General features: G+C 42.9%; 1 long non-coding RNA gene across 1 annotated transcript in view; it reads right to left on the reverse strand.

The window, feature by feature from the left end:
- Window positions 1-1,076: 1,076 nt before the first annotated feature.
- The window catches only part of LOC134170055 (uncharacterized), a 29,540-nt gene continuing 13,750 nt past the window's right edge, over window positions 1,077-16,866 (reverse strand). Inside the window, exons 2-3 of the long non-coding RNA XR_009967106.1 lie at window positions 8,282-8,923; window positions 1,077-2,891 (exon numbers count right to left, since the gene is read on the reverse strand). This is a non-coding gene — a long non-coding RNA (uncharacterized LOC134170055). The remainder of the gene's footprint in view (window positions 2,892-8,281; window positions 8,924-16,866) is intronic.

Genomic DNA, 16,866 nt, shown 5'->3' on the forward strand with positions numbered 1-16,866 from the left:
GAAGTCCCATGAAATTCCCAACTAACTTTATTTGGGCTAGGAATTAATTCACAGATGCAAATGTCTTCCAGGAGAGGGTTAGCAAAGGACAGCAAATTCCTACTGTGTTTGCTGTTTTGGTGTTGAACAGATTATTTGCCTCTGACTTAAAAAGGTAAAAAAAAAAAAAAATCCCTTTCTAACCGTGCATAAAATTTTAACAGTGTTAGACTGAATTTGGTGCCTTAGATCAAAGGCTTTTAACCCTGTAACCCATCTCATTCTACACTGTTCATAGTTTAATCCTTTCCTGGTCAGCAGAAGTATGGAAGATCACTTGTTGCCTAACCCAGGGGTAGCTGTAGTGCTTCCAGCAGTTCTGGTGATTTCCAGGGTGGAGTTTCTGGAGAAGGTAAACGCAGGCTATAGTTAATAAGACATTTAACAGTTTCCATTAATTTGCGTTATCATTTGGGTGGAAAAGAGAAAACAAACAATCACTCTAATGAGAATTTATTCCAGATGGAGATAATGCTTGTTCCTGAGCCACTCTAGGCTCTATCTTTTCTTACACATAATCGTAGAATCACGCAAGAAAAGATCCAAGAGCCTTTGGATCCTCCTCTTTTCCCCACCCAAGCACAAGGCCCAACAGTAGCAGCAACAGTAGCAAATTAGATAAAAAGCTAACTACACTGGAGGCTGCATGGTAAATGTGTTGCCACACTTGTGCATATTCAGCTGTCTGCGCATTCATCAGCATTAACTCATTTCCAACCATTTTCTTCAACTAAAAAGGAATAACAACATGTATTCTATGATTCTACGCATATATACTGTCTTCTCTGCTAATAGTAATCATCGACATCAATATTTTCAGGGACTTAAGGGAAAGCCACATTTTAGATGTTAATGTTGTCCTTAGCTGAAACTTCTAGATATGACTCTCACTAAGCAGGAGATACAAGATGGGGAAGGAGAAGGAGAGGATGTTCTGGGTGCTGAGGTTATCTACCAAGAGCTCTGAAGGGGACCTGAGGTTAGATCGTGTCATGCTAATGCATAAATATGTTGACTTTTGTGTGCTGACTTCAAGGAACTCAAAAAGCCTTCATTAAAAATAAGTAAGTAAAAATTGCTTTGTGTATTTGTTTCCCAGCTAGGAAAGGGAGTGCTTAGAACCCCTGCTCCAGGGGTATGCCAAATGCAAACAAGTTCGCTTTGCAGAATGACTGGCCTGCCCCAGACCAAGCTGCTTATGGATGTTCCTTCTCCAGAAGGCACATCAGCCAAGAGGGGAGTCTTTAACATAAAAAGTTGTCATCCCTTTCAAGCCCTCAGCAAGTTCAGTAGTTACCAAAATAGATGTTGTTTTCATTCAGCTACCAGCACCCTGCTGTTTTATTATTCCTGGCTGTAGCAAGAACTTTACCACTAAGCTGTGGTGATGAAAAGACTACCCCACGGAGGATTTCCAAAACATGCTTGTTTCTTTCAGTGCCCCCCACTAAGATCAGTTTTAGTCCAAAAAAAACAAAAGGGCTGGATGCACGGACATATTCCATCACCTTCACACCACTGATGTCATAACACTAAATACTACCTTGAGGGGCCTTGCCTAAGCACACTGAAAATCTAAGCACTATCCCTCTCTCCTTAGCTATGCCATATTTCCAGAAACTAACTGTCTTGCCCCCACACACAAAGTCTTCAGGAGGGACTCCTGCAGAGGGAAATAGTGAAGGCTTCCATTAATGGCTGTGTAATATCAGTGAGGGCAACTAGACGTCAATGCATAGGCTTTTTCATACTAAAGCTGTTTTCATTTCCTCTGGGTAAGAGAGCATTACACAGGGCAGATTATATTATCATTTTAAATTACCATTAAGAAAACAGGTTAATCTCCTATGCATTTGTCAGTAATACTAAAAAAATCTATCTTTGCAGAAGAGTAAAGACAAGACAATACACTTTGCCTGTATTGGTCCTTGTGCTTAAGCACAGACCACTGTCTACTTGCTATCATTAAAATGTTTCTTTAAAATTATCCCTTCTCTGTAGGCAACAAAAATTTGTAATGCCTATCTTTCCAGGACAAAAGACAGTGCATGGAAACAGTGCATAAGAATAGTTTGCAAACAACAAAGGAAGCAAAAGAAATAAATATAAATACACCACCTAGCATCAAAAAATGAGAAGCCTTCTTTTAGTGAGCAAAATAAAACATAATTTCAGGTAATTACATTCTGGAACTCCAGATGCCTCTCTACCACAGATCACAAAGCAAAGCAATTGACACCACTTATAAAAATAAGAACAAAAAAATGTCAGGGATGAAGAGATGCTTCAGAGGCTGGAATTTTGCAGAAAATTTGAGCACATCTAAAGGCCACTTTAAACACATGGAGCTGAAATGCCACAGCACACTAGCACTTCAGCACTTAAGCACTGCTCCTCTTTTCACTGCGCCTAAATTAGCTGCAGTGAAAAGAGAGGCAATGTGGAACAGGGAGCATAGGTTTACCTGGCATGCACTTTTTATTCTCCTATTCAGAGAATGAAACACAAGGTAAAAAACATTCTTCTGAGTCTCCTAAGAGACACTCATTTGTGATAAACAACCAGCAAAACAGAAAGCAGATTAACCAGAGCAATGACTATGAGATTGTGAATGCAATAGTGCAGCACACAAATAGGCAGCATTTTGCCTTTCTATGGTAACAGACCCAGTGCATAGCACATTTATATTGTGGTGACTTGCAAAAATTAGTCAGAATTAAGGACACTTTGTCCTGCTTACATTAACACAAATGATGAATCAAGTTCCCAGAATAAGGCATCCATTCACGTTTCCTAACCAGACTAAGTGAGAAGAAAGCAAAGACTAAGCATTATGATTCCAGTTTGCAGACCTTAGTGTGGCATTTCACAACATGGACTCAAGTTGATGCAGAGACTCAAATCTTCGTTTATTACCACCAAGCCTTTTTTATCCCCTTGTTCAGTACTCTCCCAACCTGCACATACATACAACATTCAATCTCATTGGCCTCTGTAAAATTCTCCAGGTAAATAGTCTAATCACAAAGCTACAGATCCTCTCACAACCTGGTCTTCAATGCCCCAGCTTATCGCCCCAGGGCTTATCAAGCACCAAGGCCTCAGAGCTCATTCCCAAATTGTTCACCTTCACGCCCCACATCTCCCCCTTCTTTGTTTTGTATATTCACTATCAACACCTGCTTAACGGCTCGATTAATAAGAAACAGTATAAGCTAATAAAAACTAACAAAACAAACATTCTTAATACATTTTTTTTCACTTGTGCTCCTAGCCTGGTAAATAAACAGTTAAAGAACAGTTAACATTCTGCACTAACAATTGTTTTCAAACTATATAATTAAAATACAGATACATATCCGTTTTCACAGATTTTAACAAATCAATTTCTTGTGGCTGTGTTGTTATACCCCCCAGCCATCCCACGTGTCCACAGGATTTGAGGTTGCCATTGCTTCCAAAAGCAGTCTGAAAGGACTTGCAGGTGTGGCAACCGACAGGTGTCTTGTCCTGTTGCACTGGCTACAGATGCTCTGTTTTGGCTGGGCGGAAAACCACAGTAGGGTCTGTCCTCTTGTGATGAAGAGACAGAAGACAAGGCAGGACAAACCCACCGTGCAGGGACACAACGAGCTCCTTTATCTGTGGAAACACAAGCATACCCTTGTCCCCAGGTTATTAAAGGGAATGGGCCTTCCCATTCATGAGTTTCAAGATTACGTACTTTAACATGGGCTTTCCCCTGCTCAAAATTCTTAGAACCCCCAAAATGTCACTGTATAGGAGATCCATCCTCTGTCCAGTGATTAAAAAAATTCAAAACATAATAAACTTTTGCTATACGTTCTTGTGGAGTTAACCCTGAACTCCCCATTTTTGTTTCTGCAACATAGTTTTAAGGGTGCTATGTGTACGTTGAATAATTGCTTGGTCTGTGGGAGAATGTGGAATACCCGTGACATGTTGAATTCCCCACTGTTGAAAAAATGCTTGTGTTTTGTGTGCTGTATAACCTGGGCCATCCTCTGTTTTTATGGTTTTTCAAACCCCCAGGGTATAATATTTATTGGAGTAGTCCATAATTTAAAAACATGGACTACAGCAGAGAGTTCTACTACCTGAGGAGATCCTGTGACAATGTGTATATCATTTTTCCAGGTCCTTCAGCATCTTTCCGAACTATTGCTGCTCGGCCTGTCTTGCTAGACTCATCAGTGAATACTGTGAGGGCCTCAGTTATTGGCGTAATAGTTAATTGTCAACCAGGCAAAAGAGGAACAGAATGTAGGGATTGCACAGTTTTGTGTCCTGGGAAATGAATACTAATTTGCCCTGTAAAATCTGCTAGAGCACACTGAAAAGCAAAAGACTGGTGAGTTAAAAAGGTTAGCTGTTTTGTATCAATAAGCCGATAGATAATATTAGGTTCAACACCATATAAATTCAATAACCGCTCTCTTCCTCTCTGAATGACCATAGCTATCATTTCAGTGGCTATTGTAACTGTTTTTCCAAAATTATGTGACAAAAATATCCATTCCAAAATAATCAGTGGATCTACATCTTGCGGAACCCACTGTGCTAAGAGCCCATAGGGTTGAAAAGATGAATAAAAATGAAAAGGCTAATAGGGTGGTCCATTTTTTGCCTATGAGCAACTTGACTGGTTAATTTTACAACCACTTTATCAAGTGCGGTTTGCGCAGAGGGGGTGAATGTTCGAGGAGGTGTCAAACATGGATCCCCCTCCTATAATTTGAAGGGGGCATGGAGCTCTTCCGTAGATATTCCCAAGACAGGACAGATCCAATTTATGGTTCCTAAGAGTTTTTGGAAATCATTTAGAGTCTTTATTCCTGTCCTCAGGGTGATATTCTGAGGTGGAATGTTTTGTTCAGATATTTTCCATCCTAAATATTTCCAGGGTGGAGCTTCTTGAATTTTTTCTTCTGCAATTTGGAATCCTGCTGTTGAGACTGCTTGAATCACTTGCCATTTCACTTTCTGGGCTGTTTGTTCCAATTCCACAGCAATTAAAATGTCATCCATATAATGATAGATTAAAACATTCTCAAAGCACTCTTGTATAGGGCTCAAAACTGCCACTACAAATTGTTGACATAGTGTAGGACTGTTTTTCATGCCTTGTGGCAACACTTTCCAATGATATCTTTTATGGGGGTCTGCAGCATTGATTGAAGGCACAGAAAAGGCAAATCACGGTGCATCTTGTGGAGCAAGACATATCATGAAAAAAGTATTTTAAATCGATGAGTATGAGAGTCCATGTTTGCGGGAACGTTGTTGGCGAGGGGAGCCCAGGTTGCAAAGCTCCCATATCCTCAATGAGCTTATTTATCTTTCTTAGGTTGTGTAAAATCCTCCAAGCATTATTTTTCTTCTGAATTACAAAGACAGGTGTGTTCCATGGGCTGGTTGTGGGGACTATGTGACCAGCTTTCAGCTTCCCATCCACCAATTTGTTTAACTGCAGCAGTTTTTCTTTTGGGAGGGGCCGCTGATCTACCCACACAGGCTCATCTGATTTTCAGGTTAAAGGTGTGACCTGCTGCAAAACAGTTGCCCCTGGGAAAAGTCCGTACTTAAATGTACTCCCCATTGGCTTAAACAGTCTCTTCCCCATAGGGTAGGAGATCCAGACAACACAAAAGGCCTAATCGAGGCAGATCTCCCTTCTGGTCCAAAAATAACAAGCTCTCTGCCCTGCTTTGGAGAAGTTCGACCACCAGTTCCTGCTAATGAGGTATGAGCATCCACAATGGCCAATGATAGGGCCATTGTGATGCAGAAATGACTGTAACATCTGCTCCACTACCAACAATTCCTTGCAAAGTAATGTTTGTCCTCTTTAAAGTACAGGACAACTGGGGTCAGTCCGAAGTTAATTGTTGAGTCCAATAAATTTCAGGTATCCTGAAGAGTTAAAACATCCTGAGCCCTGCACAGTGTGGACAGCATCCAGTCACTGGGGTGAAAAATGTATTAATTGTGAGATTTGGCTTCCTGCTGGTATGGTGGCATTGGAGTCCACGTCATTATTTTAATTTCTCCTTCAAAGTCAGCATCTATGACCCCTGGCAGCACAAAAGGACCCCTTATCGCTGTAGAGGGTCATAATGCTACCTCTCCATGTCCGAATGGGCCATATGTGCCTGTTGGAATAAGCACAACTAATGTGTCTTGAATTATTGTCTCTCCCAAGGTGGCCAGGTCCACTCCAGCACCGCCGCTTGTGCTGGCACGCACACTGTGGCAGCTCCTAGAGGGGGCAATTTGGAGGGGTGATTTGTTGTCATGGCGCAGCCCCTTGCTGTGTTCTGCTTGGGGTTTCCCAGTAAAGTTAAAGGTTGGCCATCCCAGTCAAATTTCGATTGGCATTGACTTACATAATAACACCCTTTATGACAGAGCGAGCAAATTCCAGGTGCTCTCCTTTTACTATTTGCTTTTATTTTTGGACAAATGGCCATACTGACTGCATGAATAGCACTGTGACTTAGCCAACAATGCCACATATGCTTCAGCAATCAGAGACAGATCGTGCTGTCTAGACCCGACATTCATACAAGCATTTAACATACCATCTATGCTCAGATCTCGTAATGGCCGCAACACTTTCTGACAGTCAGGGTTAGCATTCTCAATAGCAAGTTGCTTGAAAATATATTTCTCATTATCAATCTGTTTCTCCAGAGCCTCATTATGTTGGTCTAAAAACTTCATAAACAGCTCGCTTGCCTCTTGTTTGATTCAGACAAAAGGCTGTCTCTGTTTACCAGCGTCGGAAAGAGTTTTCAAAGCCCGCAGTGACAATTGTTTAACTTGCTGCAAGCCCGCCTGGCAAATCCTAGCTTGCACAGCATTGGTGCCAAAATCAGCCTGACCCAGTAATGCATCGGCAGTAACCGCTCACAGTGGGTCACATGCCCTCAATGCTAAGTTTTCAGCAGCCTGGGTGCCTGCAAGCTGCCTCATTTTCGATTCCCACATAGTACATTTCATGTCCATCATTATCAAATGAAACAATGTTATGAAAACATTTGGGATAAATGCATGAGTATCACAGACAGAGTGTATCAAATGAGTTGTACACGTGGCCCTGAGTCCATGGTCCATCACCTTTCTCCTGATATCTTTGATAAAAGCACAGGAGAGACCTTCCCACTGTGGGTCTTGATCCAGCAGATAGACCACCGGGAAAGCACACAATACATCTGCATCCCTTGCCCGTCTCCCTACTCTCTTTACAGCTGCCCGTACACCATGAGGGTTTGGGGGACATAAATCAGGCTCTTTTTCTGGATCCATAGGTCCTGGGTCAAAAGGACCATCCAGGTCAGCATCAGAATTATCAGACATCAGAACCACAGGAGCAACAACAGAAGACTGATTTTCTGATCTCAAAGCAGAGTTCAGCAAAGAGGGCGGTGGTATGGGAGCCGAAGGTGCCGCTTCTGCCCCCTGTACTTGTGAGGCGACATGATCTTTTAAAGTTTCATTTGCCAAGAGCTCAATAAAGCGGCGGCAACTTTATCATTTTTTGTAGCACAGTCACATAAATTAACACCAATTTTGTCCCAAATCCCTAGGGTATAAATATTAGTGAAATTAATAGATGGATTGAGTTTTGATGCCCGGAGAAGGATATGTTTCAATTCTTCCTTGTCAACTTTTTTTCCCATACTGCTTAAGAATCATAGCAAAAACTTCTAGAACATTTCCCTGCTCTTTTGTTAAAGCAGACCCCATAATTCTCAGCCGCTTATCACTGTCCTGTGAAAGCAATCTGTACAGTTTGAATTTGCTTCCTTTCAGTGTACACCTTTGCTTACTTTCAGCAAGCAGTTCTTCTGAGCCACGCCACCGGATCGACAACTAGCCGCATTTCATGCCCCACGTTGGGTGCCATTTGTGGCATTTCATAACATGGACTCAAGCTGATGCAGAGACTCAAATCTTCGTTTATTACCACCAAGCCCTTTTTATCCCCCTGTTCAGTACTCTCCCAACCTGCACATACATACAACATTCAATCTCATTGGCCCCTGTAAAACTCTCCAGGTAAACAGTCCAATCATAATGCTAGGGACGCTCTCACAACCCCCACATCACTGGCCTTCAATGCCCCAGTTTATCGCCCCAGGACTTGTCAAAGCACCAAGGCCTCAGAGCTCATTCTCAAACTGTTCTTCATGGAAATCATCGCCTTCACCCCCCACACCTTAGAACAGATGAAATGCTTTACTTAACACCTGCAGTGGGACCCAGTTCCTTATGAAGTCTCTTAGTTGCAGCGGCAAGTGAACATTTATCACTGTCCCAAATAATCTGAGGTAACAAACTGGGCAGTAAGGACTGCAAAGTAAAAGAGAAGAGAATCCAAAAGCCAGCAAAAAAAACCCAGCTCATTTCAAAATCTGTGCAAGAATTTTTGCATAGTGCTTACTGAGATGGAGACTCACCCTGGGGTTTTAAAACCACCTTGAACAGAACTATCAGACTACTGCTGAAATACTGTTCTGCCCTTCTTCATCCCTGTAGTACACCAGTACTTGCTAACCTTGCTTCACCATTAACAACTCTTCAGCCCGTTGTTAAAGGAATGGGCAGCAGTGGGGGAGGAAGGGCCTGCCCTCTCTCTGTGGTGACAAAGCTAGACTGGCCTAAGCCAGCTTTGAAGATGTACCCTTAACTTCTGCTAGGCAGTATGAAAAATAGCAGTAATATTGAAGTAAGCATATAATATTTTCCAGTGAGCATTTAGTTCTACTGTAAAAAGAAAATCCTTATTATTTTCCTTTTCCCTTTCATGGGACATAACATTTTTGCGATCTCAATACAGATTTCATGTGAAATTATGGTTCTGAGCTTACTGTTTCTTATTTTTTTTAACATCCTACTGTCTATGGAATTATCATGTCATCAAAGGGAGCACTCCTGACACCAAACAAAGCCTACTGTGAAGGAAAACAAACATCTGTAGATTCGGAGTCACTGCCTACAGTCTGCATATACTTATCACCTGGTTCCAGAGTGAGCCTGAGTTTGGTCTTGGTTCTGAAGCTCTGTGAAGTCTGGCTCAGCTTACAACTGCTTTAGCATGTTGAACACACAGTCTTGAGAATGTTTTCCTAAGAAGTCCTCTGGTCTGACAGCTCCTCTAACTACAGACCTGAAGCTGTTCCACTCTCCCATTCCCATTAGTAGTAAAGTTAAGTCTTAAAATTGTAATCTCAATTCTAAAGCACAATCAGGAAATAACATGAATTCAGAAGCCTCTAGGAGAAATACAAAATATTTGGTTTCATTACCAAGTGGTCAACATAGCTTAAAATCAGTATTCTGCAAATGAAACGCAACCAAGTCAGCAAGACATGCTGATGAGAGATCAAAATTCTAGAATTCAAATGTAACATTAGTGGTCTCCCTTTTCTTCTAATTAGAGAACAATAATTTGCTACATTTCATTACGATAAAGTGCAGTTCATTAAAAAGTGATGGACAGCTAAGTAATTGCCTGAACATAGTTGTTGTGCATCTTGAGGGTGAGCTCTGGCAAAAAAAAAAACAGAAGCAAACAAGCAGCCACATTCATCCTAGGTTTACACTTCTCATAAACTCAGTAGCAGTAAACTTTGCCTTCCCACCACCTCATGCTGGCCACTGCAGGCACAGGAGGGATAAAGCTACCCTACTCCTGCATTCATGTCCATCTCTTCACAGGAGGAATTTCAAGATACTTCTTCTTTATGTCTTCTTTAAAAATCTTCTAGCATGTTTCACAAGGGAGGGAAGATCATAGGGATAATCCATAAGCCTGAGCAATTCACTGAAAACAAGGTTTTGTAACATCATGGCATACCCACAAGAAGTAAGTTAGTTTGCCATACGGTATGGCTTGAACACTGTGCTTCAATCTGAAAAGCAATATACTCTGCATTAGGTGGGTTTTTTCTTTCTTCCTTGGCAGTTGGCAAATACCACTGTCCCTCAGCAGCACTAACCAGTCAGATCCTAACTGCTACCTGAATTTCTTTTGGCTCATTTTCCTCCACAGACTGAAATAAAAACCAATTCAGCAACTGTGTTTACTGTTTTCTTGCTGCCACATAGATGTTTATAAAGAATTTTCTACAAAGGGGATATCAAAATGTGTCCAGTCTTGTTGTCCAGGAATCAACAATATCTCTGATGGGAACTAATTTATGAAATGTGTTTCATCTCTAGAAAACTTGTTTCCTGTCGCAAATGAGCATAAGGAGAAAAAAAAGCAAGGCCATGGATCCTTAGAGGCCTTGTGCAAGCAAAGCAAGGTGTAGGCCTCACAGGTAACCGGAAACCAGATGTGGGAGGAGAATGTGAAGGAAGCTGTGTAGAACTAACCAATACTGTTCTGACTAGTAGGCGTGGCTACACACCATGCAGATATAAGCGAAGTGTGCCACAAATAAAGTAGAAGTTTGCTTGTCACCCATATTGGGTTGGTGTGTCTTGCTTCTTCTCACCACTTACAAATGGCGCCCGAACAGGGACCATGGACTACAGGGCTCCGGCTACCGGGGACCCTGGAATACAGGGCCCTGAGTATCAGGGATCTGGAACGGCGAGTGAGTGGCGCCGGCGGCAGCGGCCGGGGAGCGCGGGCAATGCTGCTGCGGTGGCTTGACGGACCCGGGTGCTTGGACTAACCGAAAGGAGTCCGCCGCTGGGGCGAACCAGACACTGCTGTGTTGGGAGGCCGATCCGGAGACCGAGGTTACAGGACGACTCAGAAGAAGACGATCAGGAAAAGGCCGGCCATGAAAATGGACCGAGAGGTAGCCCTGGACTTACTACAGTGCTTTTTATAAAAGCGGGGAATTGAGCCTGAGACTCTAAAGCAGCTAGCAGGTCTAGTGGCTGTAGGGAAGGCTAAGGGATTTTTTGTAGATCCTAACACAGTTTTTGAGGAGAGTGAGTGGCGAAAGTTTGGTGATGAACTATTTGACTCAATGCTTAATGATGATAAAAAGGCAAAGAAACTCGGTAAACCACGGAGAGAAGTAATAAACTGTATAAAAAGATACAAGGCGGAAAAGAAAACTGCCGCGGTAGCAACGGCGAAACTAGGAACAGACGTCCCCGGTCGGTTGAAACCAGGGGAAGATTACAACTCGTTTTACCCAACTCGCGGGAGCACAGGGTTTCCCCCCCCCCCTTCCTTTTCTCCCCCTCCTTCATCAGAAGGTGCCGCGGAGGAGGTGTAACCCCCTGCTCCCCCACCACCCCAGTTCCAAAAGTAGGGACTTTGAAAAGGACAGAGAAAGTATATTAGAAGGGATACGCATGATGAATGTCGAGGAAGCTGAAAGGAAGAGGGCGGTGCCTCGGCGCCGGATCGATTGGGGCACCATTTTGAAGCATGCAGTAGAAAATAGAGATCATGCGCTAGCAGGAGATTTAAAGGGACTACGATCCTTTCCAACCCATTATGCCCTAGAGTGGAAATTTTTAACTCAGTTATGGAGGAGCCAGGTCTGCAGATGGCCACATACTGAACGAGAGACATCTGATAAGAAAGACATTGCTGTGAGCAACAGAGATCCTGAGTTTGGCCCAGGATCAGCCCCCTAATCCCCTGAATCCGAGCCAGATTTGTATCCTCTGCTTCCAGACTCTGACTCTTTGTCTCCCGGGTCGGTCTGCTCAGACTCACTGGCCCTGGAGACGCTCAGCTGTAACAATGGGTAACCGAGGATGTGATCATTACTGGTGAATTTTCTGCAATGGGCATCTCTGCATATCCTGTGTTTACTACACAGCAGGGGGCTAAAGAGTGGGAAGCTCTTGATCTCAAAATAGTTAAGGAGGCCTGACAAGCAGTGACCACGTATGGATTAAAATCCTCTTATACTCAAGCTGCATATGTTATGATTTTTCTTGCAATTGACAGGGGGAGCCCATACAGTTTCTCTGTGATACTCATGTACTAGAACTTGGTAAATATAAGTATGTCCAGGTTTCTGTCAACCCTTGGAGACCTCTGTAGATACTGCTGGCCACTTCTTCCAGCACAGGCTGGCCACCTGTGTTGGAATGAGTGTGCATTTTGGTCAGTATAAAAGCCCAAGCCTCATACGATGAGGGGGAGGCAGAGCCTCTGCGGGGACGCCCGCTAAGGTTGAGCCTGCCACCTCGTACTGCAATGATGCTTCTCGGAGCTGGTTTGCTGTTAGTCTCCACAGGGTCCTTGTGCCATGTTCTGTACGTGGAACTGTAGTGGGAGTAATGATTGTCTGGATTCTGTGCTTCAAATACTGTAGTTGTGTGGCGTGTGCTTGTGGGATCCCATAGGTGTGTGTGTGTGCGTGTGTTGAGGGCAGACGGTGTTCTGTGTATTTTTGTTGTTGGGTTCATGTAAAAGCTTTCAACGGGTAGCTGTTTAACATTTCGGGCATGAAAGGGTTAATGTAAAGGTGCGGTTGCCGGCGGGTATTTATGGTTGCTGCTGAAGCAGGCAGGCCGCTATAGTTGCTGCCCAGCAGGATGGCTTTCGCAGAGATTAAAAAAAAAAAGGGGGGGGGGGGGGGGAGAGAGAGAGAGTAATGATGCTGCATTTAACCTGTCTAACCTGTCTACTTCTCAAGAACTGATAACCTGGGGGAGGGGGTATATTTGTGCCCTCCTGCCTACAGGTCCATGGCGACTGCCTGCAAAGTTTGTCAAGTCTTGCCGTGAGCTGGACAGACGAATGGATAAACCTGATGCCTCAGCTACAGGAGCTGACTGTGAATACCCCAAGCAGAATGAGATAGAGGAAGAGAAAGAATGAGTAGCTGCAAAACATCACTTGGGGGCAACTGAAAAGTAACATCCTGAATATGTGTGCTTGTAAAGTAGCTATTATTAGAGGTTGTGATTTTGTGTATAAAGCCACCCGTATGTACTAGCTAGTCGCAATAAGAAACTGCACCTTGTATTGTATAGATTTGTCACTTGTAAAAGAGATGTTAGAGGATGGAAATTTGAAGTAGCTGCTAGAAAAATGCTAAGGCAAAAGCTAGAAAGATTTTAATACAATGGTAGTGTTATAAAGCAGGTAATGGAACAAATTAAGAGGGTGGGAGAATTCCAGTGGTAAGAAATTTCTTTGGCTAGTCCCTCGCTACCATCAGCATCTTCAACATGCTGCTGCACCCTGTAATAGTTACTCTGCTAATGTAAATGTGTGTGCCTTGCTGTAGTAGCAACTTGCTACTGGATAAAACAAAAGGGGGGAGATGTGGAGACAGTGTTCTCACGGGAGAATGCATAATTGGTACATAAACTTTGAATAATCCTGAAAGATACAGCAAGGCCATGAGAGGCCCGAAGAAGATTAAGCAAGCAAGATAAGAGGCTGGAATTCACCAAGTTAATGAGAACTGTGGACTGTTGGCAAGCTTTCAAGGTTGAGTTCTCACACCTGTGTTTAACCAATTATATGCTAGTCACTAAGGGTCTTCAAGGCACGTATGCAATCATAATATGCCAAATCACTGTAAGTGCTTCAGCCGGGGCCTTGGCTCAGCTAAACAGACTGAGTTGCTGAGTTGCTAATCAGACAAATACTAAATCGAAGGCAATTTCTGATTTGTTGTTTAATGTTGACTCTCTAAGACACGCAACACTACGGAACCTTTTGTTGTTGGAACAGGGACATGGATGTGAGGAGTTTGATGGAACGTGTTGTATGAATCTTTCTGGTCATTCTAATTCGATACATGCACAGCTGAAAACCCTGGCTCAGCTTACCCAGCAATTGCAAGTGAACAATGACCTAGGGATAACTAAATGGTTGTACTCATGGGGCATTACAGGTTGGCTTAAAACACTGCTATTTGAAGGACTGCGCTGATGTATCATTGCTATTTTAATCACTGTAGTTGTTAGACTTGCTTATAGTTGCGTGGTGAAAACAAGTGAACAGAACGATCCACAATGTTTTGCTTGCACAAAAGAAAAAGGGGGGAATTGTTGCAGAATGGCTTCAAGAGCAAGGCCATGGATCCTTAGAGGCCTTGTGCGAGCAAAGCAAGGTGTAGGCCTCACAGGTAACCGGATACCGTATGTGGGAGGAGAATGTGAAGGAAGCTGTGTAGAACCAACCAATACTGTTCTGACTAGTAGGCGTGACTAAACACCACGCGGATATAAGCAAAGTGCGCCACAAATAAAGTAGAAGTTTGCTTATCACCCATATTGGGTTGGTGTGTCTTGCTTCTCCTCTGTGCTAGCAAATAATTTCCCCAGTCACCAGACCCTCAAGCCAGGCTGTCCCACAAGGTCACAAGAATGGCGATACTGCTTATTGCAATTTTCAGTCCACCCCGCCTGTGAAATGAGCTCACTCCTCTAACTGAGATAACAGGGGTTTATTGAGGGACAAAGTCAATAAAGCAAAAGCAACAGCGTTGGGTGCATTACCATAGCCAGAGGCACACTGATTAGCATTTGTTACAGGTTTATATACTTTCACTACTGCATTAGCCATATACATATTCATAATTCCCGTGTATAGGCGGGAATATCATAGCTAGCTCCGGGAACTTATTATCGTAAGTCTCCTCCCCTTGGCGTTTGCTCACTGCTCTCCGGTGATCGTGGGCAGGGGTCTTGAGGATGAAGTAAGCAGTTTTCCTCATGCAGGCAGGGGTCTTCAAGATGAAGTAAGCAGTCTTCCTCATGGCGTGCTTTTCACCTTTGGCACAGTTGGATGCCCCAGTAATCACAAAACTAGCTAAAACCAGCCATGTCTGTAATTTTTCTGATAGCTGGCAAATATTTAGAATAGTGTGACTTTCATACAAAATTCATTGCAAGAAAAACAGGACAAGCAGACAAGAAGTATCCAAAGCTAGCAGATGTTCCAGAGCCACTGCCTCCAAACTAACTGATAAATAGAAGGATGGTGTGAAATAATTCACTCATGTTTAGTGGGGCCACTAAATCCTGTTATCTCACCACAGACTTACAACAAAAAACACTGTTCTTTATCTTTGACCTAAGTTAAGCTAAGAGTACTTTAACCCTATGTTTTCCAGGCACTAGCTTTCCTCATATCAAGTGTGTGTTGTCCGTGTCCCGTCCGTGTTGTGTCGTGTCCCGTCCCCCCCCCTTCTCTTTTACCTTTACAAATTCTTTTGCGGTGTGACTCCATTTTGCTCAAGAGTTCTGGCCATTTTCAACTTGTTGTCTAATCTTGTGTCCTTAGCAATCTTTGTTTCTGTTATTGTGAACTCATACAGTTATGTCCACATAGCAACATCTATGACATGCGAAACCCAGTACATTTATGTCTGTATCACGCAGCCTGTTCAAGTGTCCTACAGCATCCATTGAAAGATACAGTTGTACAGGTATTCCACAGGTCTGTTGCCCTGCTGTGACTGACAGGTGAAGGCCAATAGAAATACATGCATTAAAGCAAATGCGGTTCAAGACCTTGCCCAAGCTGTAGCTCTCCTGTTCATTATTTCCCTATTAATGCAGAGATAATGCTGTACAAATGCTTGGCCTGTGAGCTACAGTACAGGTATCCTGACTATGCTATGTTCCACTTGTAAAAGATACTTAAAGTTTAGCTGAGATCACAAACAAAATGGAGCACCTCCACTGCAAGATCACCCCTGCTGTGATGCTTTCAATGTAGAAATGTTGACTGAGTAATTGCCTCTAAGTGCAGGAAAAGCTATGGAGAATACTGGAATGTGTTTCCCCAAAAGCATCAAGTGCCTGCCTTTTCACAAAAGGAGAGACAAACCAGATGCCCACAGAAAGAAAGCATCAGCTTTTCAAAGCCAGGACACACACAAAAATACACCTCTTCATAACTGTATAAGGATGTTCCAAGATCAGTGGAAGTTTCTAAAGGCTATCAGCACAGATGGATTATTCACACGTAATAATGACAGATACTGATTCGGAGAAAACTCCAGGAACAAACTTGCCAACAAAGTTTCAAGCTGACAAGCAGGTATTCTTTATTGTGGTGCCGGGAGACACAGGGGATAGCTCCTCCTAATGTGTATCACCGTATTGCTACACAGGCCATCCTTATATAGTCACTGGGCATACATACATACTCGTGAGGCTATACATGAATTACATCATTTTCCAGAAAGTTTCCTGCATGCATACAAAAATGTGATGGTGGTCTCTGAGGGTCATTTACTTCTCCCAACAATCTTCATAACTTCCGGCAGTCTTTGAAGCACCAGCTTAATTAACATTACAGACATAGCAATCATCCTGTCTTCTACTTATCAGTTGGTTTAACTGTGCCCATCCTGGACATCTGCTAGTCCCCAATACTCCCTGGTAGATGTTTACACCAGCTCTATTTATCAATTAGTTTAACTGTGCCCACCCTGGACATCTGCTAGTCCCAGATACTCCCCATCCCCAGGTCCTGTTTCTCTATTCTGCTTTTCTTTCACTTTTTGTACTAAGGTCCTAAGGACCTAAACCTATGTCAACTATCTTCAAGCACCATCATTATTTTCCATTACAAAGACACCAAATTTAACATTACTTAGAACTGATTACATTTTGTGCTTTTATGCCTCATCTCAATACACACAAGGATTGACATCAGGATGCACAGTCACTCACAAACACATATGATACACTGATAAACTCCACAACTCGTTAAAGTTGTAAAGTAGGTATGCTTTATTCAGCGCTGAGGCGCATAGGGGATCGTTCCTCCAAAGGTATGTGCGTTTTTCCTCTGTTACTCAGTTTGTTTATATTACATATAATGGTTATATAAACATGAGAATGCTT

This window comes from Pezoporus occidentalis, unplaced genomic scaffold (genome assembly GCF_034315485.1).
Source record: "Pezoporus occidentalis ecotype Australia unplaced genomic scaffold, CSIRO_AGI_Poc_V1 ctg368, whole genome shotgun sequence".
NCBI lineage: Eukaryota > Metazoa > Chordata > Aves > Psittaciformes > Psittacidae > Pezoporus > Pezoporus occidentalis.